The 24,101-nt window shown below is 37.9% G+C and overlaps 1 protein-coding gene and 1 long non-coding RNA gene across 3 annotated transcripts in view; one reads left to right on the forward strand and one right to left on the reverse strand.

Moving 5' to 3' along the window:
• Nucleotides 1-24,101, forward strand: part of HHAT (hedgehog acyltransferase) — a 1,153,474-nt gene that overhangs the window by 907,296 nt on the left and 222,077 nt on the right. The window lies entirely within an intron of this gene.
• Nucleotides 1-24,101, reverse strand: part of LOC128657957 (uncharacterized) — a 62,109-nt gene that overhangs the window by 8,517 nt on the left and 29,491 nt on the right. Inside the window, exon 2 of the long non-coding RNA XR_008402127.1 lies at nt 9,213-9,301. This is a non-coding gene — a long non-coding RNA (uncharacterized LOC128657957). The remainder of the gene's footprint in view (nt 1-9,212; nt 9,302-24,101) is intronic.

Genomic DNA, 24,101 nt, shown 5'->3' on the forward strand with positions numbered 1-24,101 from the left:
GTACAGTGAGTGATGAGCACGGTGAGCGGTTCCTCCAAGACATTTCAGCAATGGAATGAAGATATCAGTGTAGGTGGAATGCTTCTATGCTTGCTGACTACTGTTTGACAGTGACAAGAAATGCCTTTTTATTTGTAATTAAATTAATGAAAACAACTCATTTATGTTGTATCAAGAAAATATCAGATTGTTGTTATATTGCTTTTCCCTATGACTATATTACTGAAGTGCAAGTAGTTTATCTCAAAAACTACAGCTAATAACAAAGCAAAAATTCTGAAGTCATATTTGTTTTTAAAGACCCAAAATTAGAAAAGTATGACCATTTTTATTAAGGAAACAAATGAAAAATATTTTATTTTTGTTGAACAGTGTAATTTGTATCTGTCAGACAATTAGCATTGTTAGAAATTACACAGGTGCTAATGCTGTATTAGTTTTAAATAGACATGTGCATGGGCAAAAAATTAGTTTTGTCTGAACAGTTTGTTTTGGATGTTTTCAAACATTCGGTTTGACCGTTTATCGTCCATGCAGGCATTAGGTTTGGATGAATAATGGCTTTGGATTCATTACCAATATTTCCAGCGGGAAAAGCTAAAATAGACAATTAATATTAACAATATTATTATATATTAACCAAAGTGGTGTCTATTTAAAGGGGCATTGCACTGTAGTTTTTTTCTACCCAATTACCCATTTAGCTTCTGAATTACATTGTTTATTAATATTTCCTTTACCTTTATTTTACAATTTGAAATAGCTGTTTCACCTTTTAAAGCCACACCTATACTGAATGATGAATACTGCTTTATTCGTAGAAAAGTTATGCAACAAGAGGCAGCAGCAGCCCAGTTGGGAATAGGGTAGGTACTAAATATTAACTTTAAATTGCTCTCTCTAAGTTTTGCCCTTTGTGTGTGTATGTATGTGTATATATATATATAGGAAGCCTGAGGAAACAGACAGAGATCTGAGAAACTAGTTGCTTGTTTATCCATTGTTACGGTCACATTTGTGACATTTTATATTGTATTTTACTGCACCATTAAACTATGGTATTTTAACTCTTTGCTGAGAGCCTGAGCTTGATTGAAATCTACCCTGGAGTGATTTGTTGCACTGCCTTGGTCAGTGAACTGGGACACTATAAGCACAACAGAGTGCTGCTTTACTTTTCTACCCTACTCTATGGAAAGAGGATCTGAAAGTTTTTAACCGCAAATACTCCATACCAATAAGGGGGTCCAGTATTCCATACAAGAGGCTTATGCTGACAGCGGATGTTGTGATATATGATTACGTCTCTACTTGCCTCATACTGATTGAGGTCAATTCAAGTAAGTGCACACCCATAGGGGAAGTGGAAGTCTGAAGAAGCTTTTGGGATCTATATGAACTGCTCAAGTGTCCCAGTATTTGAGTTTTTTTAGTTTTTAGACTTTCTAGTTACTTGCAGTAACTTTTAACCATTATTGTTTCTTTTTAGGTTTTTAGTACATATTTTATTTATTTCATATATGTGGTTTTATATATATTATTATTTATACTCTTATATATTAATTGCTGGATAGCGCTAACCTTACCATTCCATTTCCATTTCTATTTTTAGAGGGGGGATACAGAGAGTCCCCCTTCGATTTAGGTTAGCTGCAGTCATTAAGCATATTCAGTATTAAACTACTGTATTTATTGTCAATTTTGAGGATCATTTAATATAACCCTCATCTGGAGCGCTGGTGGACCTAGAGCTTCCTAAGATATATTGTATATATCTGGGATTCTACTTGTATACTATATATATATATATATATATATATATATATATATATATATATATACAATAGAAGGTGAGAGCTAAGAATGTGAGCGGTTAGGTCTGAATAGGAGGTGTAAATAGCAACAAGGAAAATTCCCTAGTACACGGTTCCCAGACCAAATGAAATGTCCACTGAACTTGGCACAACACAATCACTTTAGTCATGTTTAACTGTAACAATTCATACCTTTATTGTAGTATTACGGACAAACACTCTGCATACATATGCATGGTGACTACCAGGAGACACAGGTGTGAGTGGAGTGTGACTTCATCTGACTCGTTTCATGCCCTTCTGACGCTTGTGCCCACACCAGCGCCAGAAGGGCGTGAAACGCATCAGATGACGTCACACTCCACTCACACCTGTGTCTCCTGGTAGTCACCATGCATATGTATGCAGAGTGTTTGTCCGTAATACTACAATAAAGGTATGAATTGTTACAGTTAAACTTGACTAAAGTGCTTGTGTTGTGCCAAGTTCAGTGGACATTTCATTTGGTCTGGGAACCGTGTACTAGGGAATTTTCCTTGTTGCTATATATATATATATATATATAGTGAAGATTGGATTAGCCGTGTTAGTCCAGTAGATAAGATGCTCTAACAAAGTATTGCAGTATGCAGTGATACCTTTTTTAGTGGACTAACATAATATTTTAAAGACAAGCTTTAGAGAGTTTTCCTCCCTTCCTCAGGTCTGAAACAATACTGATCAATCTGATATAGATACACATCACATACAATAAATGGAAGGGAGGGAGGGGGTGAGAGGGGTGTCATAAAAAGCAGAGAATGTGTCTGAAGGAGAAAATTGCTGAGAATAGCCAGAAAGAGTAAATAAACAGAGGAGAGTAAATCGGCAAGATGAGAGGAAAAACAAAAGGAAAAAGAAACCAATATAGGACAATAAGATGAGAGATTATAGAAAGTTTTGGTAGTGTGTTAGAAAGCCAGAGTCTACATTAAGTCCTTCATTTCTGGTATTGAAATGTGTGATCATTTTCATCTCAAACGTCTTTCGTTCATGAAATTCCCTTTAAGAACTTTAATCTTGAGGTTAAGAATGGAGTGACCAGTCTGGGTGAAGTGATGACCAACAGGGGTACAATATTAATTATCCTTGTGGTTTTTGATCGAGTGTCTGTGTAGATTCATTCTGAGATGCAGCTTTAGGCCAGTTTCTCCAATGTAGCAACCTCTGTCACACGCTGTACACTGTATCATGTACACCACATTAGCAGATGAGCACGAATAGGATTCTTTAATATTATATGATGTGTTATTGTGTCTGGCTGTGTTGTTGTCACATATACAGGGAGTGCAGAATTATTAGGAAAGTTGTATTTTTGAGGATTAATTTTATTATTGAACAACAACCATGTTCTCAATGAACCCAAAAAACTCATTAATATCAAAGCTGAATAGTTTTGGAAGTAGTTTTTAGTTTGTTTTTAGTTAAAGCTATTTTAGGGGGATATCTGTGTGTGCAGGTGACTATTACTGTGCATAATTATTAGGCAACTTAACAAAAAACAAATATATACCCATTTCAATTATTTATTTTTACCAGTGAAACCAATATAACATCTCAACATTCACAAATATACATTTCTGACATTCAAAAACAAAACAAAAACAAATCAGTGACCAATATAGCCACCTTTCTTTGCAAGGACACTCAAAAGCCTGCCATCCATGGATTCTGTCAGTGTTTTGATCTGTTCACCATCAACATTGCGTGCAGTAGCAACCACAGCCTCCCAGACACTGTTCAGAGAGGTGTACTGTTTTCCCTCCTTGCAAATCTCACATTTGATGATGGACCACAGGTTCTCAATGGGGTTCAGATCAGGTGAACAAGGAGGCCATGTCATTAGATTTTCTACTTTTATACCCTTTCTTGCCAGCCACGCTGTGGAGTACTTGGACTTGTGTGATGGAGCATTGTCCTGCATGAAAATCATGTTTTTCTTGAAGGATGCAGACTTCTTCCTGTACCACTGCTTGAAGAAGGTGTCTTCCAGAAACTGGCAGTAGGACTGGGAGTTGAGCTTGACTCCATCCTCAACCCGAAAAGGCCCTACAAGCTCATCTTTGATGATACCAGCCCAAACCAGTACTCCACCTCCACCTTGCTGGCGTCTGAGTCGGACTGGAGCTCTCTGCCCTTTACCAATCCAGCCACGGGCCCATCCATCTGGCCCATCAAGACTCACTCTCATTTCATCAGTCCATAAAACCTTAGAAAAATCAGTCTTGAGATATTTCTTGGCCCAGTCTTGACATTTCAACTTGTGTGTCTTGTTCAGTGGTGGTCGTCTTTCAGCCTTTCTTACCTTGGCCATGTCTCTGAGTATTGCACACCTTGTGCTTTTGGGCACTCCAGTGATGTTGCAGCTCTGAAATATGGCCAAACTGGTGGCAAGTGGCATCTTGGCAGCTGTACGCTTGACTTTTCTCAGTTCATGGGCAGTTATTTTGCGCCTTGGTTTTTCCACACGCTTCTTGCGACCCTGTTGACTATTTTGAATGAAACGCTTGATTGTTCGATGATCACGCTTTAGAAGCTTTGCAATTTTAAGAGTGTTGCATCCCTCTGCAAGATATCTCACTATTTTTTACTTTTCTGAGCCTGTCAAGTCCTTCTTTTGACCCATTTTCCCAAAGGAAAGGAAGTTGCCTAATAATTATGCACACCTGATATAGGGTGTTGATGTCATTAGACCACACCCCTTCTCATTACAGAGATGCACATCACCTAATATGCTTAATTGGTAGTAGGCTTTCGAGCCTATACAGCTTGGAGTGAGACAACATGCATAAAGAGGATGATGTGGTCAAAATACTCATTTGCCTAATAATTCTGTACTCCCTGTATGTTGACACAGTTTGCAGAGGGATTTGTTGCATCATGCAGTGCCATTCTGTGTAAGCTTCTGTTCTGTGGTTAATTTGCTGCGGACCAATCTCTGTCTCAGGTTAGGCAGTTGTTTGAATGCTAGTATGGGGGGTTCAGGAAATATTTTTTGGAGTGTGGAGTCCTCTGAAATTAGTGGTTGTAAGTGACTACTAGAGGGGTTCTTGTTTTCTTTTCCTTTTATTTGTATTGTAGGAGCCTTTCCCGTGGTGTTTTTAGGGCAGATTTGATTTTTTTAGATATTGTCCTTTCCTTGTAGCCCTTTTGCCTACTCACCATATGCTGAGAATCTCTGCAGACAGACTAGTGAGAAACTACGCAACAACCTAATTCACCAACTATATGACAGAAAACAAAAATTACTCTGTCATAAGCAGTCCTTATTTCAAGATCTTCAACAGGTTACATCCGAAACCAAAGCAATGGAAATAGAAATGGATTACTTCTACAGGAAACAATGACATAATCTCATCAGGAAAAAGAATAAGGAACTGGCTGGCCTTACACAGCACAAAGAAAGCCCTAATGAAAGATCAACTGATTGCTCCATTGAAAACCAGCTTACTCCAACCAGAACTACCAATGACCCAAACCAAACTGAGCCTGCTAACTACCAAGAACAATTCACGGACAATACTGGAATTGTAAACCTCTCTAATCATCACCTTTCAATCCCTTAAAAATCAGTCTTATCCAAGGGGCTAACATTCTGTCCTAACACAAATCTGGATCACATCCAGTTATAGGTTATGTCAGCAATTGTGTAAATTGAGCCATTGTCAGATGAAACATGCTTCTTAGGCTCTCTGAGCAAGTGCTGAGATTCAAATGCTGATGCACGGTACATACGAAAATATACTTTTGGAACAGCTATAGCTTTTACTAGAAGCATTTTTGCAATAAGGATGTGAGAGAGCGGGATTTACATGCATATTGGTTAATACAGTACAATAGCTTGCATAATGCCATTATTAATGTCTGTCATGTGCAATGTGCTCAGTGATATAATTGATGTTATTATGAATATGTATATCTGAGTACAATGTCATGTACAAAAAATACACGTTTAATTTCCTGGCTTTTGTGAATCTAAATAAAAACTCAATACACTCACAAACAGTAGGAGAGCACAACTCTTCACTTAGACTCCATGTGCTCCATAGTGTGTTACAGAACCAAAAGATAGCCCGAGGGAGAGCAAAAGTTTAAGCGTGAATATAGATTCTATGGGGCCTATCTATCAAGCTCCGGATAGAGCTTGAGGCCCCGTGTTTTTGGCGAGCCTGCAAGATCGCCAGAAACAGCAGTTATGAAGCAGCGGTCTAAAGACCGCTGCTCCATAACCTGTCCGTTTGCTCTGAGCAGGCAGACAGACATTGCCGCAATTCAAACCGATCGAGTACGATCGGGTTGATTGACACCCCCTGCTGTCGGCGGCGTTGCACCAGCAGCTCTTGTGAGCTGCTGGTGCAATGCTGAATATGGAGAGCGTATTGCTCTCCGTATTCAGCGATGTCTGGCGGACCTGATCAGGTCCGCCAGACTTTGTTAAATAGGGGCCTATGGCTGTATCTATATCTACTATTGAATTGGTAGAATGCAGAAGTGAACGCTCATCATCTGCTGGAACATGCTTAGAAACAAATAAGCTGCTGTGAACTCTGTTGAAATACAATGCCTTTGTTCTAATGCTAAACACTGATAAGGGGGGGGATCAGACTACTACAGACAGCATGTCTATGTAAGTAATTTTGCTTATTTTTGAAAATTATTTTAAAATATTTGCCATCAATTTGTAAACTTTTTTTATGCAAACTATCTTTACTTAATTAGACCTTTTAAGATATGCACAGATCTCAACATGTTTTATAGCACTTTAACCCTTTGAGTGCTAAGCACTTTCCAATCTGGGTGCTAAGCTGTTTTAAGGTTTTTTTGTTGTTGTTTTTTTTTTTAAATATTTTTTTTTAACTTTTTATTTTCCGCCCCAGATCTTATCAAGACTTACAGTGTTGGAAAGGTTAGGCAATTACCTTTCCAACAGTGGGTCTGTATGCCTGAGATACAAGCTTCTAAGCAGCATTCCCCCTTTTCCTATACTTAACATTGTCATTTTGTTAATAAAGTTGCGCGGTGACGTCATCACGTCATTGCGCGTGGCATCACCATTCAAAACGGGAAGCCCCGGCGATGCCTGTCACTATACAGGCATAATTGCCGGGGTAGGAGCGGTTGGGAGCCCCCAGATCTCCCTCAAGGTGGGAGAGTGCTAGCGATGGCTCTGAGCCGTCGTTAGCACCAGAGTGGGAAACTCTGCGGCGCCTCAGAGCCGTCGTTATCACGTGAAGGGTTAATAGATATTGTTTCCTGTAAAGATATAACTCCAATAATAAATATTATTTGTGACAGCTAAAATAATGGATATAAGGATCACAAGTGTACTGTGTTACTATGTTCTTCTATTGTTTTAAATCAATCAGTAGCTGTCATGTATGTTGAGATTTCCTTCAACTTTAAACTAGCCTTAAAGGGACACTAAACACAGTTTTTTTCTTTCATGGTTCAGATAGAGCATGCATTTTTTAGCAACTTTCTAATTTACTCCTATTATCAAATTTTCTTTGTTCTTTTGTTATCTTTATTTAAAAAGCAGGAATGTGATGCATAGGAGCATAGGAGCCGGCCCATTTTTGGTTGAGAACCTGGGTTTTGCTTGCTTATTGGTGGGTAAATGTAAACCTCCGATATGCAAGCGCTATCCATGGTGCTGAACCTAAAATGGGCTAGCTGCTAAGATCTACACTCCTGCTTTTAAAATAAAGATAGCAAGAGAATGAAGAAAAATTGATAATAGGAGTAAATTAGAAAGTTGCTTAAAATTGCATTCTCTATCTGAATCATGAAAGCAAAAAAATTGGGTTCAGTGTCCCTTTAAGTTTCTAACAAAGTAATATTTTAGCTTTGTGGAGCTATCCTGTTTTGTTTTTTTTAGTTTTGTTTATTGTGTTTGTTAGCAGTGAGTTTCACTAACACTGATGGTTAATCAAGCAGTTGGGACATAAAACTATAGTAGGGAATGTAAGACACCTTATGGTACTTTCAACTTAAAAATAAATTACTTAACTTGTACAACTACGTTGAAGTGAAGGTTCTAAAGTAATTTATGAAACAAGACACCAGACATAGCTTTTATAGAAACAGATCAACACTCTTAAAATGATACTTATAGGTTTCATAAAATTAAATTGTCTAAGTTTCTGATGCACAGACTTCTTGTCTAAGGTACTCATGCATCACACAGGCGTTGTTCAGTAATTTTCTCGTGCTAACTTATATTGTTTTAGCACATAGACTACTTATGCAGACACATTTAGATTAAAACCATGCTGTGATCACATCTGGGATACAAAACGTTTATATGATGAAGTCAATGAAAATACCAACAGTTATCACAAATATGTTTTTCAAAGTATCTGTGATGATCCAGTTTATACTGCAAGATAGTGGTGTTACAAAAGGAAAGTGTCTTCTAAAGACTCTAGGTAAACTTATTTATGATCTCTAGTTTTGGTTCTGAAAGGGGCATGACAGTGCAAAAAGAAATTGCTGTCATGTAAGAATATTTATTACCGCTTGTATATAAATGTGCAAAAGGGTTAAACACATAGTAAAAGTCAGCTCTAGAGCAGCAGTTCATTATTAGGACTTTCCTGAACACATCTGGTGAGCAATGACAAGAGACATATGTGCATAGCCACCAATCACAAGCTATCTCTAAAAAGTTAATTGCTGCCCTTGAGTATGCTTTTCAATACAGGATGCTAAGATTGCAAAGTAAATGCGATTACAAAATTTAATTAAAAAATATCTTAAAATTGTATGCTCTAGCTCAGGGGTTTTCAAACCTGTTCTCATGCCTTTCTAAAAGGACAGATTTTCAGGATTACCTTGGGTGAGAGCAGGTAAATAATCATATTTACTTATCAGCTGATAATTTACTTGATACCCTGAAAATCTGGCCTGATAGGCTGAGGATAGGATTGAAAATCCCAGCTCTAGCTAATCCATGAACGCTGACTTTCATGTCCGTCCTGTAATATCTACTCTATCTTCCTTTATTAGTATTTTTTTTATTTCTGTTGTTTCATTTATCAACATGATCACAGTAGGTGAATTAAAAAAAACTTGCATAAAATTATTCCTTATTTCATTTATATCATTTAAGTTTACTAGACTTTTAATTTACTTTTTATTTAAATATTTTAAAAAAATAATAATGTTCTCTGTTTTAAGCATTATAGTTCCCTACTTTTGTCATCATTTAAAAGTAATAGAATTGACTCTGCATATTAGTTCACCAAAAGTAATACTTCAACCCATTTTCTACTGTCTACTTTGATTCACACATTATTTCTTTTTGACCATAGAAACAGTCGAGTCTCTATTTTTCATATTTGTCACTGACTTCTTTACCGTTCTTGCTTGTGGTTCCCAGATACTGACTCCTCCTTATTCCTTTCTTATTCTCCCCACAAAACGTGTAGACCCCTGTGTTATTTATTCTACAAAAGAAACCACAATATGCATTATGGAGCTTGCCCAGGATAAGTTTAGAGTGAGATAAATTCAACAACAGAGTTTAATTTATGTTGACATTTTTATTACACATTATTCCCATTAAATGCCAGTATTTGATCCAAAAACTATCGCTTCTGCTCGCGCACCAACTCCGCTAAAAGTAAGCTTTTTGTGCACGTTAGGTAGCACTTGTATTACAAGTTAAAAGTTTTTACTTGTGCGCTAACCCAATGTGAACAAAAAGCCAACCTTCGAATATCGCGACCATGTTAACATATTCCCCTATAGAAGTCTATAGAGTGCGAAAAGTAAAACATAAACCCCTACTCATGCGCAAACCCAATCACATTTTCTCAAGTGCGCTAACTTGACATGAAAATATGAATATTTCACATTACAATGTTCTTCACGTAGAAGAATATGTTCCATTTAGTCACATTTTTGGTAGAATATAAAGGCCACTTCAAATACGGTCAGGCAACTGTGTTTCGTATGCAACTTTTCTTTAATAAAAGTAAAACAGAGTCTCTTTCCAGAGTCAGTGTACACTTCCCCTTTAAAGGAAAAAATGCTTTTCAGCAGCAACAGAAAATACAAAACAAAAAGGCCTACTCCTCTTAGAAGTCTAACAGTAGATTCCCTAACTACTATTGCTGGTCCAGTGAAACACAAACAGACATTTACAGTACAAAATAAAACCATTTTCTTACCAGACCTTTAATTTTCACGCAGACAGGTACTTTACAGGTCTCCACATGCACCATCCCAGAGCAACCAGATACTGAGACCTCTCCCTGCTTTCTCAGAGCTATTATATAGCCCTGGACCTAATAACTTATGGCATAAGGTGTTTTTAATGGTTGGAATAATAAAAGCTATGTTTTATTGACACTGTGTGTGCCTGCTTCATGAGTACCTATTGGGGAACAAGCTGAGCCCTGGTCTTCACATATACAGTTGGATATTATAAGCAGAGCACCTAGATGATGTTACAAGGTTGGTGAAGTGCTCATCAGTATAGGATTGTGTGTGTGTGTATATAGGTATATACAGTTGTGCTCATAAGTTTACATACCCTGGCAGAATTTATGATTTCTTGGCCATCTTTCAGAGAATATGAATGATAACACAAAAACTTTTCTTTCACTCGTGTTTAGTGTTTGGCTGAAGCCATTAATTATCAATCAACAGTGTTTACTCTCTTTAAATTATAATGACAACAGAAACTACCCAAATGACCCTTATCAAAAGTCTACATACCTTGGTGATTTTTGGCCTAATACCATGCACACAGGTTGACACAAAGGGGTTTGAATGGCTATTAAAGGTAACCATCCTCACATGTGATCTGTTTACTTGTAATTAGTGTGTGTGTATAAAAGGTCAATGAGTTTCTGGACTCCTGACAGACCCTTGCATCTTTCATCCAGTGTTGCACTGACGTTTCTGGATTCTGAGTCATGGGAAAAGCAAAAGAATTGTCAAAGGATCTGCGGGAAAAGGTAGATGAACTGTATAAAACAGGAAAGGGATATAAAAAGATATCCAAGGAATTGAGAATGCCAATCAGCAGTGTTCAAACTCTAATCAAGAAGTGGAATATTAGGGGTTCTGTTGAAACCAAACCACGATCAGGTAGACCAACTAAAATTTCAGCCACAACTGCCAGGAAAATTGTTAGGGATGCAAAATAAAATCCACAAATAACTTCAGGTGAAATACAGGACTTTCTGAAAGCATGTGTTGTGGCTGTTTCAAGATGCACAATAAGGAGGTACTTGAAGAAAGATGGGCTGCATGGTCGAGTCGCCAGAAGAAAGCCATTACTTTGCAAATGCCACAAAGTATCCAGCTTACAATATGCCAAACAGCACAGATACAAGCCTCAAACCTTCTGGCACACAGTCATTTGGAGTGATGAGTCCAAAATTGAGCTTTTTGGCCACAACCATAAACACTACATCTGGAGAGGAGTCAACAAGGCCAATGATGAAAGGTGCACCAACACGGAGGGGGATTGTTGATGTTTTGGGGATGTGTGAGCTACAAAGGCACAGGAAATGTGGTCAGAATTGATGGCAAGATGAATGCAGTATGTTATCAAAAAATACTGGAGGAAAATTTGCATTCATCAGCCGGAAGCTGCGCATGGGACGTACTTGGACATTCCAACATGACAATGATCCTAAACACAAGGTCAAGTCGACCTTTTATTGGCTACAGCAGAATAAAGTGAAGGTTCTGGAGTGGCCATCTCAGTCTCCTGACCTCAATATGATTGAGCCACTCTGGGGAGATCTCAAACGTGCAGTTCATGCAAGACCGCCCAAGAATTTACAGGAACTGGAGGCTTTTTGCCAGGAAGAATGGGCAGCTTTACCATCTGTGAAGATAAAGAGCCTCATCCACAAAAGACTTCAAGCTGTTATTGAGGTTAAAGGGGGCAATGCACGGTATTAAGAACTGGGGTATGTAAACTTTTGATCAGGGTCATTTGGGTAGTTTCTGTTGTCATTATGATTTAAAAAGAGTAAACACAGTTGATTGATAATAAATGGCTTCAGCCAAACACTAACCATGAGTGAAAGAAAAGAAAAGTTTTGTGTTATCATTCATATTTTCTGAAAAATGGCCAAAAAGTCATAAATAAACTTATGAGCACAACTGTATATAGCAATATATATTTAAAAATACATAACATATCTGCTATGTGCAGAACATTCAAATGTGAAATATTTACAGTAAATACACAGTATAACACGTTATTAAATATGAATATTGCTTATATATGCTTTTACATGTTTTCTTCTTTTTGACTGCAAAAGGCTCTATATGTCTTTATATGTCTATATATGTATTTATGTCTTTATATGTGTATATGTCTGTAATACATTCTTATTAGATAGTATTGTTTTGAGTGTAACTGTTCTTTTAAATGTATTTTTGGTGTGTTTTGTGACACTTTTTATTCGAGAGTAACAGTTAACCAGATGTTTGAGGTTGCGCTATCCTGACTCGTTAAATCCAATTGCACTCAATCACATTTACTTTCAACTTGTAATACATGCAAACAGCCGCGATAAACCCAATATCGCTCTCCCGTAACTGTTAGCGCTCCATTCATAATCTGGCCCAAAATGTTTGATTGTGTGTAGTAGAATAAAGGGTGTTTATTATTGATTTTCCTCACTTTTCTTCTAATTTAACTCTAAAAATTACCAGTTAAAGAGCAGCTTGCTTATTTATTAAAATGCAAGCAGTATTATTTATTAGGTTTTCTGCCTTACAGATAAGATATACTATTTTATCATGCAGTGTGCCACAAGCTAATAATCTTACCGTACCTGTGGCGACAATTTCAAGATAGATATACATAACTAAAACCAAATTAATGGTAATGTAAGCACTGAAAAAATGATTTTCCTTTACAGATCTGGTCAAATATCAACAACGTAAAATAGAGATTTTATTATTGGGCACAAAATCCATATTAAAAAAAATATAACATGACTACTATTAAAGGGACACGAAACCTAGGTTCTTTGCTGCTCCTGAGCTTTCCTAGATAAACCTTTTCAGCAAAGGCTAACAAGAGAATAAAGCTAATTAAATAATAGAAGTAAATTGGAAAGTTGTTTAGAATTGTATGCTCTGTCTAAATCATGAATGTCTAATTATGACTTTACTGTCCTTTTAAGTTATGTTATGATTTATATTAAATATTGAAAAAATTGTTAAAATAAAGAGGCAGATTTATCAAAGCATCATAACTAATAGTAGAATTGTTTACCAGATCTCATATCAAGTTAGGCACTGTCCCCTTATTACATTTATTATAACACCTGAGAAATACATAGGCAAGTTTATACCTGGCCAAAGTTATGATCAAGAGAGAATAGTTACACACACTTCCACACAGCAAGCAGGTATTCTAAAGGCAGTGCATAAGGACCAGAGGCCGGTCAAGATACAGAGCAGTCAAGAATAAGGGCCCAATTATCTATTATTTGCCTTATCAGACATGAAAAACCTCTCTAAAAATCACAGGGGCTGAGTCTGTCCCTGCTAGTTTTGAGATGTCTTCCATGGAAAGTAATGAAGTTCACTGGAAAACTTTGCTGTGGAGGGCGAAGTTAGTATATACCAGGGAGTACAAATCAGATTACCCTGTTTTCAGTCTCTATTTTCGTATACACATTTCTTTTTAGTGTAGTTTTTTTTGTGTACTTTGACACAATCTCAACACCTTTGAGTTTGCAAAATAAAATATTGAGATCTGCAGCTGGGAAATTGTTAGAGAATACTGAGACCTGGCAGGGAACTTTCAGCTATGCCCATTGACTGCCTCTATTCAGTCCATTAGCAGAGGTGTGGAAACTATTTTTACAATAAGGAAAAAATTAGGGTTTGAATTTCGTATTATATGGATCAATTTCACATCTTTTCTTGCAAGTGCAGTGTAGTTTTCTTTTAGATTTCTACTGTGTGCATTCTTTTTTTCCCTGCATTAGTTACATGCAAAGTTTAATTTTACTATAAAATCATTTTTTGGCATTTTCTTAAAGGGATATGAAAACCCCCAAAATATTTTGTGATTCAGGCAGAGCATATAATTTAAAATAAGTTTCCTATTTACTTTTATTATCAAATTTGCTTAGTTCCCGTGATATTCTGTGTTGAAGAGATACCTAGGTAGGCGTCTGGAGCACTATGTGGCAGGAAATAGTGCTGCCATCTAGTGCTCTTGCAAATAGATAAAATTCTTGCAAAACTCCTAAGCATACATCCCTGCTTTTCAACAAAATATACCAAGAAAACCAAGACAAATTGATAGTAGACGTTTAAAAGTGCATGCTCTATCTGAATCATGACAGAAAAAGTTTGGGTTTCATATCCCTTTTAAGATGTTTAATGCGATTTTACAATACAGTTTATCTTTTTAGTTCAATAATCCATTTATTTGTTTCATAGGATTGTTATTGTAATGTTTGCTTCCCCTTGACATACAGCAGGGAACACCTCTTATCTACCCGGCTGTTCTCAAGATAAAAACTGTCTGTACCAGAGGTTTCAAAGTACTAACAAGATTTCTTAGAGAATCTCCCAAACTCAGAGACCTTTAGATAAACAGGCCCTAAGAGTTGTCAGATTACAGTCCCAGACCAATGCCAACACGTATTCAGGCAAGGTTACCAGATCAAGGCCATGGAATCAGTAGTGGTCCGTATGGCCAGTAAATGAAAGAATAACCTCTCTGGTTGCCTCCAGGCTAGCAAGCTAGTCGGCCGTGCTATATGTTATTCCAGTCACAAATACAATATGTTTTACTGTGGACATTTTTATTTATATATATATACAATTTGAAAATGCCTTCTGTTTTGACAGAAAATATGATCCAAAAGAGTAATTCTGTTTGACCTGACAATATCAAATGCTTGATTACCACAAGATTTATTTTGGTGTGTTTATGTCTTGGCAAGAAACATGCATTTTATGAAAGACCGGAGCCTATCTTAAAGAGCACTAAGAGAATATCATACTAGTACTTTTCTGATGAGTGGTCATGTGTGCTTGACATTAAAAATCCAGTAAAAAAAACAATTAAATTATTACTGCTCCCATACTTAGAGGCACAATAAAATAGGCCCTGTCTTGGGCATCATATCCCAGAGTGACATCATTAGAGGTGCTGGTTTTGGTGGACTGGTGCACGTTATACCATAGCAGCATTAGAGATACAGTTTGAAGTGAACTGGAGAGCTAGGTTCTGAAGTGGCACTGGGAATTAAAAAACGTAATATTTAATGTCTCTTATCTTTAATATTTTCATCTCTAATACCATGTTTAAAACGGGTGACGATTGGCTAATCAGCTACTGGAGGGGCTTTAGTGATTTCTCGGGCATTTCCTTTACACAGAAGATGATTTAAAACTCTTTGTGGCGCTTACGTATTGGCTATCTGATTGAATCTATTTCTGCTCTTTAGGTTGTATACATGGGCGGAAATGAATCGGGTAAATTACTTTTCTGTGTGTCCCTGGATGGATAGGGACAATCCCAAGTATGAAGAAGTTAATCATTGCTCTCTGTGTGTTAGTACACTGCTTTTCTGTGTGCCTGGCAGAGAAGAAATTAATCACTGCACAATTTAGAGAAATGCAAATATGATATAAAATGGATGGGGTGATATAGTGCAGAAAAAAAAATAATCTTTGGCTAAGGTAACATTAAAGGAACAGTAAAGTCCAAATGAAACTTTCATTATTTTTAAACAACTTTCCAATTTACTTTTATCATCACATTTGCTTTGTTCTTTTGGTATTCTTTGTTGAAAGCTATACATAAGAAGGCTCATAGGTTAATTTCTAAGCCCTTGAAGGCTGCCACTTATCTTAGTGCATTTTGACAGTTTTTCACAGCTAGAGGGTGTTATTTCATGTGTATCATATAGAAAACATTGTGCTCACTCCCGTGGAGTTACTTATGAAAGGGCACTGATTGTCTAAAATGCATATCTGTCAAAAGAACTGAGAAAAGGGGGCAGTCTGCAGAAGCTTTAAATATAAGGTAATCACAGAGGTAAAAAGTGTATCAATATAACAGTGCTGGTTTTGCAAAACTGGGGCATGGGTAATAAACGGATTATTTATCTTTTTAAACAACATGTACCGTGGGGCAAAAAAGTATTTAGTCAGCCACCAATTGTGCAAGTTCTCCCACTTAAGAAGATGAGAGAGGCCTGTAATTTTCATCATAGGTATACCTCAACTATGAGAGACAAAATGTGGAAACAAATCCAGACAATCACATTGTCTGATTTGGAAAGAATTTATTTGCAAATTATGATGCAAAATAAGTATTTGGTCAATATCAAAAGTTCATCTCAATACTTTGTTATATATCCTTTGTTGGCAATGACAGAGGTCAAACTTTTTCTGTAAGTCTTCACAAGGTTGTCACACACTGTTGCTGGTATGTTGGCCCATTCCTGCATGCAGATCTCCTCTAGAGCAGTGATGTTTTGGGGCTGTCGCTGGGCAACACAGACTTTCAACTCCCTCCAAAGATTTTCTATGGGGTTGAGATCTGGAGACTGGCTAGGCCACTCCAGGACCTTGAAATGCTTCTTACGAAGCCACTCCTTCGTTGCCCGGGCTGTGTGTTTGGGATCATTGTCATGCTGAAAGACCCAGCCACGTTTCATCTTCAATGCCCTTGCTGATGGAAGGAGGTTTGCACTCAAAATCTCACGATACATGGCCCCATTCATTCTTTCATGTACACGGATCAGTCGCCCTGTTCCCTTTGCAGAGAAACAGCCCCAAAGCGTAATGTTGCCACCCCCATGCTTAACAGTAGGTATTGTAGGTATGGTATTCTTTGGTTGCAACTCAGCATTCTCTCTCCTCCAAACACGACGAGTTGTGTTTCTTCCAAACAGTTCAACTTTGGTTTCATCTGACCATATAACATTCTCCCAATCCGCTTCTGGATCATCCAAATGCTCTCTAGCATACTTCAGACGGGCCCGGACATGTACTGGCTTAAGCAGGGGGACACGTCTGGCACTGCAGCATCTGAGTCCCTGACGGCGTAGTGTGTTACTGATGGTAGCCTTTGTTACGTTGGTCCCAGCTCTCTGCAGGTCATTCACTAGGTCCCCCCGTGTGGTTCTGGGATGTTTGCTCACCGTTCTTGTGATCATTTTGACCCCACGGGTGAGATCTTGTGTGGAGCCCCAGATCGAGGGAGATTATCAGTGGTCTTGTATGTCTTCCATTTTCTAATTATTGCTTCCACAGTTGATTTCTTCACACCAAGCTGCTTGCCTATTGCAGATTCAGTCTTCCCAGCCTGGTGCAGATCTGCAATTTTGTTTCTGGTGTCTTTCGACAGCTTTTTGGTCTTCACCACAGAATGTGACTGTTTGAGGTTGTGGACAGGTGTCTTTTATACTAATAACATGTTCAAACAGGTGCCATTAATACAGGTAATGAGTGGAGGGCAGAGGAGCCTCTTAAAGAAGAAGATACAGGTCTGTGAGAGTTAGAAATCTTGCTTGTTTGTAGGGGACCAAATACTTATTTTCCACCATAATATGCAAATAAATTCTTTCCAAATCAGACAATGTGATTGTCTGGATTGGTTTCCACATTTTGTCTCTCATAGTTGAGGTATACCTATGATGAAAATTACAGGCCTCTCTCATCTTCTTAAGTGGGAGAACTTGCACAATTGGTGGCTGACTAAATACTTTTTTGCCCCACTGTAGCTTCAGGTTAATTGTCTTCAAATTTGTATTGATGGAACATGACATCCTGCTTTTATTTTATGGACCACACTGCCATAAACAGATGATATTTGTAAGTTCTTGCTATACCATAAAAGGAGGATAATTATAAACCTCTTTTCTTTTTTCTTGCTGACAAGCCGCTATATTTCTGACAAGCTTCTATGAGGCCTACTTATCAAGCCGTCAACTTACTTGCATTCGATGGCACCAATACGCTCGCCTAACATCGCGGCCACGGACCTGAATACGATCTCCATATTTAACAAAAAAGGTGTCAAAAATCCGTGCAGGGCGATAAGCAGCGGACTGTTATTAACTAACAGTCATCGATCTCGCTGCTATTCGGCTTTTTCACAGCTTTATTTGTATACTGTCACTAAACACAGCCACTATACTAAACTGTTTAACCCCTACCCTGCCGCAACTAAATAAAGTTATTAACCCCTAAACTGCTGCTCCGGGAGCCCACCGCAACTCTAATAAAGTTATTAACCCCTATCCCGCCGCTCCCGGACCCCACCACAACTCTAATAAAGTTATTAACCCCTATCCCTCCGCTCCCGGACCCCGCAGCAACTAACTAAAGGTATTAACCCCTAAACCTCTGGCCTCCCACATCACTACCACTTACTAAACCTATTAACCCCTAAACCGCCAGCCCCTCACATCGCCATAAACTAAATCAACCTATTAACCCCTAAACCTAACAACCCGCTAACTTTATATTTAATATTAACTCATCCCTATCTTATAATAAATTTAAACTTACCTTTAGATTTAAATTAAACTATATTAAACTAATAATTAATCTACCCTAACTATTATACTAAAATGAAATTAAACTATATTAAACTATTAATTAATCTACCCTAACTATTATACTAAAATTACATTCAACTATTTTAAAGTAATAATTAATCTACCCTAACTGTTATACTAAAACTACATTAAACTACAAATTAAATTAACTATATTATATATTTAAACACCTAACCCTACTCAAATAATTTAAATCTACAATAAAAAATTACAAGGTTACAAAAACTAACAACTAAGTTACAAAAAATAAAAAATAAATTATCAGATATTTAAACTAATTACACCTAATCTAAGAGCCCTATGAAAATTAAAAAGCCCCCAAAATAAAAAAAAACCTTACCTACAATAAACTACAAATAGCCCTTAAAAGGGCCTTTTGCGGGGCATTGCCCCAAATAAATCAGCTCTTTTACCTGTATATCAAAAATTCAAATACCCCCAACAGTAAAACCCACCACCCACACAACCAACCCCCCCAAATAAAAACCTAACTAAAAAAACCTAAGCTCCCCATTGCCCTGAAAAGGGCATTTGTATGAGCATTGCCCTTAAAAGGGCATTTAGCTCTTTTTCAAAAGCCCAAACCCTAATCTAAAAATAAAACCCACCCAATAAACCCCTAAAAAATCCTAACACTAACCCCCGAAGATCCACTTACAGTTTCTGAAGAGCCGACATCCATCCTCAAGTCCTCAACGAAGCCGGCAGAAGTCTTCATCCATGCGGCTGAAGTCTTCATCCAAGCCCGCAGAAGTCTTCACCCAGACGGCATTTTCTATCTTCATCCATCTGGCGCGTAGCGGCTCCATCTTCCAGACATCCGATGCGGAGCATCCTCTTCTTACGACTTTCTTCTTCGGAATGAAGGTTCCTTTAAATGACGTCATCCAAGATGGTGTCCCTTAGATTCTGATTGGCTGATAGAATAGCCAATAGAATGCGAGCTCAATCCTATTGGCTGATTGGATCAGCCAATAGGATGAAAGCTCAATACTATTGGCTGATTGTAGCAGCCAATATGATTTTTTCAACCTTAATTCCGATTGGCTGATCCAATCAGCCAATAGGATTGAGCTTGCATTCTATTGGCTATTCTATCAGCCAATCGGAATCTAAGGGACGCCATTTTGGATGACGTCATTTAAAGAAACCTTCATTCCGAAGAAGACGTCGTAAGATTTGGTAGTTTATTGTAGGTTAGGGTTTTTTTATTTTGGGGGGGCTTTTTTATTTTCATAGGGCTCTTAGATTAGGTGTAATTATTTTAAATATCTGATAATTTATTTTTTATTTTGTGTAACTTAGTGTTTATTTTTTTTTGTATCTTAGTGTTCTTTATTTTTTGTAACTTAGTTTTTTGTAACTTTGTCATTTTTTATTGTAGATTTAAATTATTTGAGTAGGGTTAGGTGTTTAAATATATAATATAGTTAATTTAATTTGTAGTTTAATGTAGTTTTAGTATAACAGTTAGGGTAGATTAATTATTAGTTTAATATAGTTTAATTTAAATCTAAAGGTAAGTTTAAATTTATTATAAGATAGGGATGAGTTAATATTTAATGTAAAGTTAAGGGGTTGTTAGGTTTAGGGGTTAATAGATTAATTTAGTTTATGGCGATGTGGGGGTCTGGTGGTTTAGGGGTTAATAGGTTTAGTAAGTGCTAGTGAGTGGGAGGCCAGGGGTTTAGGGGTTAATACATTTATTTAGTTGTGGTGGGCTCCGGGAGCGGTGGGATAGGGGTTAATAACTTTATGTAGGTGGTGGCGGAGTCTGGGAGCGGCGTAATAGGGGTTAATAACTTTATGTAGGTGTCGGCGGTGTCGGGGCAGCAGATTAGGAGTTAATAAGTAAAATGTAGGTGGCGGCATTGTCGGGGCGGCAGATTAGGGGTTAATAACATTATGTAGGTGGCGGCGGTGTCGGGGCAGCAGATTAGGGGTTAATAAGTATAATGTAGCTGGGGGCGGTGTCGGGCGGCAGATTAGGGGTTAATAACATTATGTAGGTGTTGGGGCGGCAGATTAGGGGTTAATAAGTATGGTGTAGGGGGCAGCAGATTAGGGGTGTTTAGACTCGGGGTTTATGTTAGGGTGTTAGGTGTAAACATAACTTTTATTCTCCCATAAGAATCAATGGGATATCGGGCAGCAGCGAACATAAGCTTTCGCTGGTTTCAGACTCCTATTGATTCCTATGGCATCCGCCGCCTCCAGGGCGGCAGATTGAAAACCAGGTACGCTGGGCCAGAATAGTGGTGAGCGTACCTGTTAGATATTTGTTAACTAGCAAAAGTAGTCAGATAGTGCCGAATTTGTATTCGGAACATCTGTAATGACGTAAGCATCGATCTGTGTCGGACTGAGACCGGCGGATCGTATGTTACGTCACAAATTTCAACTTTTGCCGGTCTGTAGGTTTTGATAACTAAGGGGAATCAGGCTCTCCACAATTACGCTGCGGAATTCCAGCGTATTTGCGGTTGACAGCTAGATAAGTAGGCCTCTATGTGTGTGCTGATCTGTTTTAACCCCCTGAATGCACAGTGCCAGTGTCTGCTTTCCCTATCAAATGCAGAAAAAAGCACCATTCCATCCTCTTAAGGGGCCCTCTTTATCTACTGTTGGGGATTTCCCCTCTAGATATCTGGTCACTAGGCCCTCCACCAGTGTATGTGATGTTATTACACTATAAGTGATGACATCATACTGAATGCCCAGCATAGGCACATCCTCATTGTTAGTGCTGCTGATAAGTGCATCTTTCAGAGCCAATGTTTCTGCCCCCCCACTACCTACATAAATATGCACCTCCTCATTTTAAAGAGGCAAAAGATTTTCTAAAAGTGCTTGGTGGGCTGAAAAAAACAAATGATATGTGTGGGTACCTTACAGAAAAATCACTGAACTTAAATGCAGTTAGTTCAAGCTGCTAAAAACAACTTGATCGTGGGGTTCGAAACATCTCAGCACAATATCTAAACATCTATTTCTCACTGATACCAGTATAGAACTAGGTAAACAGTGTACTGTGTTAGATTTTCCCATGCAGCTTTCCTAGCTAAAAACATAATTTTACCTATGTCCAAAAATCAGTGTTGTATTTCTTGATTTTAAAACTGCTCATCTCTTCTGTAGGAAAAAATGACAAATGGCTGCAGTCCAGCATTCATCACTTATTATATTTAATTGTGGTAGTAGTAGCCATTGTCTAGTAACTAGTTTATATTTATTATTAAAAAAAATCTTCTTTGAGTGTCTCTGTATGCTAAGTAAAATACTAGCATATTGACTTTTTCAAGGGAATATTTATTTATGGCTCTTGCTTTTTGTATTTATTTATTTAATAGAACAGGCATTGCTGTATTTTTATTTCCATTATGTGGTTTCTTTCTTTTATCTGAATAGCATACATTATATCAGAGGTTATATGTAATGAGGATATATATATTTTCAATGAATTGGGTGTCATGTGAAATCAATCACACCCAATAACAAATCCTATTACTCTGCATCATTTTACTGTAAGCCTTATTATAGTATGCACACTATTGTAGTTATAATAATGCTGTTCAAAAAATAATTTGAATACAAGAAATGAAAACTGGCACTATGACAAGTTAGTTACTGATGAAATGGACCTATAAAGTCCGGTGCTACCCCAGTGTAATAGTCACCACAACCCTTCCACAGACAGGAGAGAACAAAAGATAGGGGCTTTTAGCACTCACCCTCAACCTAATAGAATATTCGGCTAAAACATAACCTTTAATAAATTTCACACATTTAAAACCGCAGTTGTATCTGCTTATCACAGCCCACCACCATAACGGGTTGATTGACACCCCCTGCTGGCGGACGATTGGCCACGAGTCTGCAGGGGGCGGCGTTGCACTAGCAGCTCTTGTGAGCTGCTGGTGCAATGCTGAATATGGAGAGCGTATTGCTCTCCATATTCAGCGATGTCTTGCGGACCTGATCCGCACTGTCAGATCAGGTCCGCAAGACATTTGTTAAATTGGCCTCAAACAGTAATGCATTATTTAAGCATTTCTCTTTAATTTGCAAACTGATTATATACTCCAGGAGTAAACATAACACCTGTTATTATTTATGGTATTAAAGTTTAAACATGCAATACAGACACAGATTTAGCCATTGTGATATATAACATCTTTATTAAACTTAAAATTAAATAAAACCAAGTTTCATAAACAAACAGAAGTGCAACTTTAAAATATAAAAAAACTAAACTGTAAACTGTATTGGCTGTATTGCACATATTACCCAATATAAAAACTTTAACAGTTCTCTGTTAATAATTAAAACAAGTATCAAGTAACTCAACACAACAAAAAGTTTCTGCAGCTAGCACAGTCACAGCATAACAAACCCAAACTGGTGGGTTATGCATATTTCTATAGGAAGAATCAATTGATTGTTCACAGATTTGAAACATTTTCGGCAACCATATTGGCACTGCTCTAGAACTTCCAAACTCATTATATACTCCTGGAGTAAAGGTTTATTAACCTGTTTTTATTTATGGTATTAACCCCTTAATGACCGACGACGTGCAGGGATACGTCCTCCAAAAAAATAAGTCGTTGGTCTTTGAAATTGGTGGAAGCGATCCTGATCGCTTCCAGCCGCTTTCCTGTTATTGCAGTGATGCCTCGATATTGAGGCATCTTGCAATAACAGTTTTTAGCAGTCCGATGCAGAGAGAGCCATTCTGTGGCCCTCTCTGCATCGGCCATCAATGGCTTTGTTTGTTGGTGGGTGGAAGCTGATCCAGGGAGGCGGGTGGGTGGCCATTGCTGGAGGAGGGGGGCGGGGTCGTGTGCTGGCGCCCAGGCATGCACGGGAGTCGCGGGCGGATGGGAACCCTACACTATGGAACAAGTTTGACCTGACAATATCAAATGCTTGATTACCACAAGATTTATTTTGGTGTGTTTTGTGTATGTCTTGGCCAGAAACATGCATTTTATGAAAGATCGGAGCCTATCTTAAAGAGCACTAAGAGAATATCATACTAGTACTTTTCCAATGAGTGGTCATGTGTGCTTGACATTAAAAATCCAGTAAAAAAAAAAGCAATTAAATTATCACTGCTCCCATACTTAGAGGCACAATAAAATAGGCCCTGTCTTGGGCATCATATCCCAGAGTGACATCATTAGAGGTGCTGGTTTTGGTGGACTGGTGCACGTTATACCATAGCAGCATTAGAGATACAGTTTGAAGTGAATTGGAGAGCTAGGTTCTGAAGTGGCACTGGGAATTCAAAAAGGTGGACAAGGGACAAGGTGGGACTCGGTGGGAATAAAACATATTAAGCGATCTGGGAGGGGGTGGGGGTTGGGTGTTGAGGGGGGTCAGCTAAATCCTTTTTTTTAATTAAAAATAATAAAAAAACATATTTGATTTCAAACTGGGTACTGGCAGACAGCTGCAAGTACCCAATATGGTGCACAATAATGCAGAGGGGGGTTAGAGAGCTGTTTGGGGGGGATCAGGGAGGTTGGGGGCTAAGGGGGATCCTACACAGCAGAATTATTAATTTAAAGAAAAAAAAACTTGTATTTCTTTTGCAAGATGTACCGAGTCCACGGATTCATCCTAACTTGTGGGATATTGTCCTTCCTGACAGGAAGTAGCAAAGAGA

Source organism: Bombina bombina, chromosome 4 (assembly GCF_027579735.1).
Source record: "Bombina bombina isolate aBomBom1 chromosome 4, aBomBom1.pri, whole genome shotgun sequence".
NCBI lineage: Eukaryota > Metazoa > Chordata > Amphibia > Anura > Bombinatoridae > Bombina > Bombina bombina.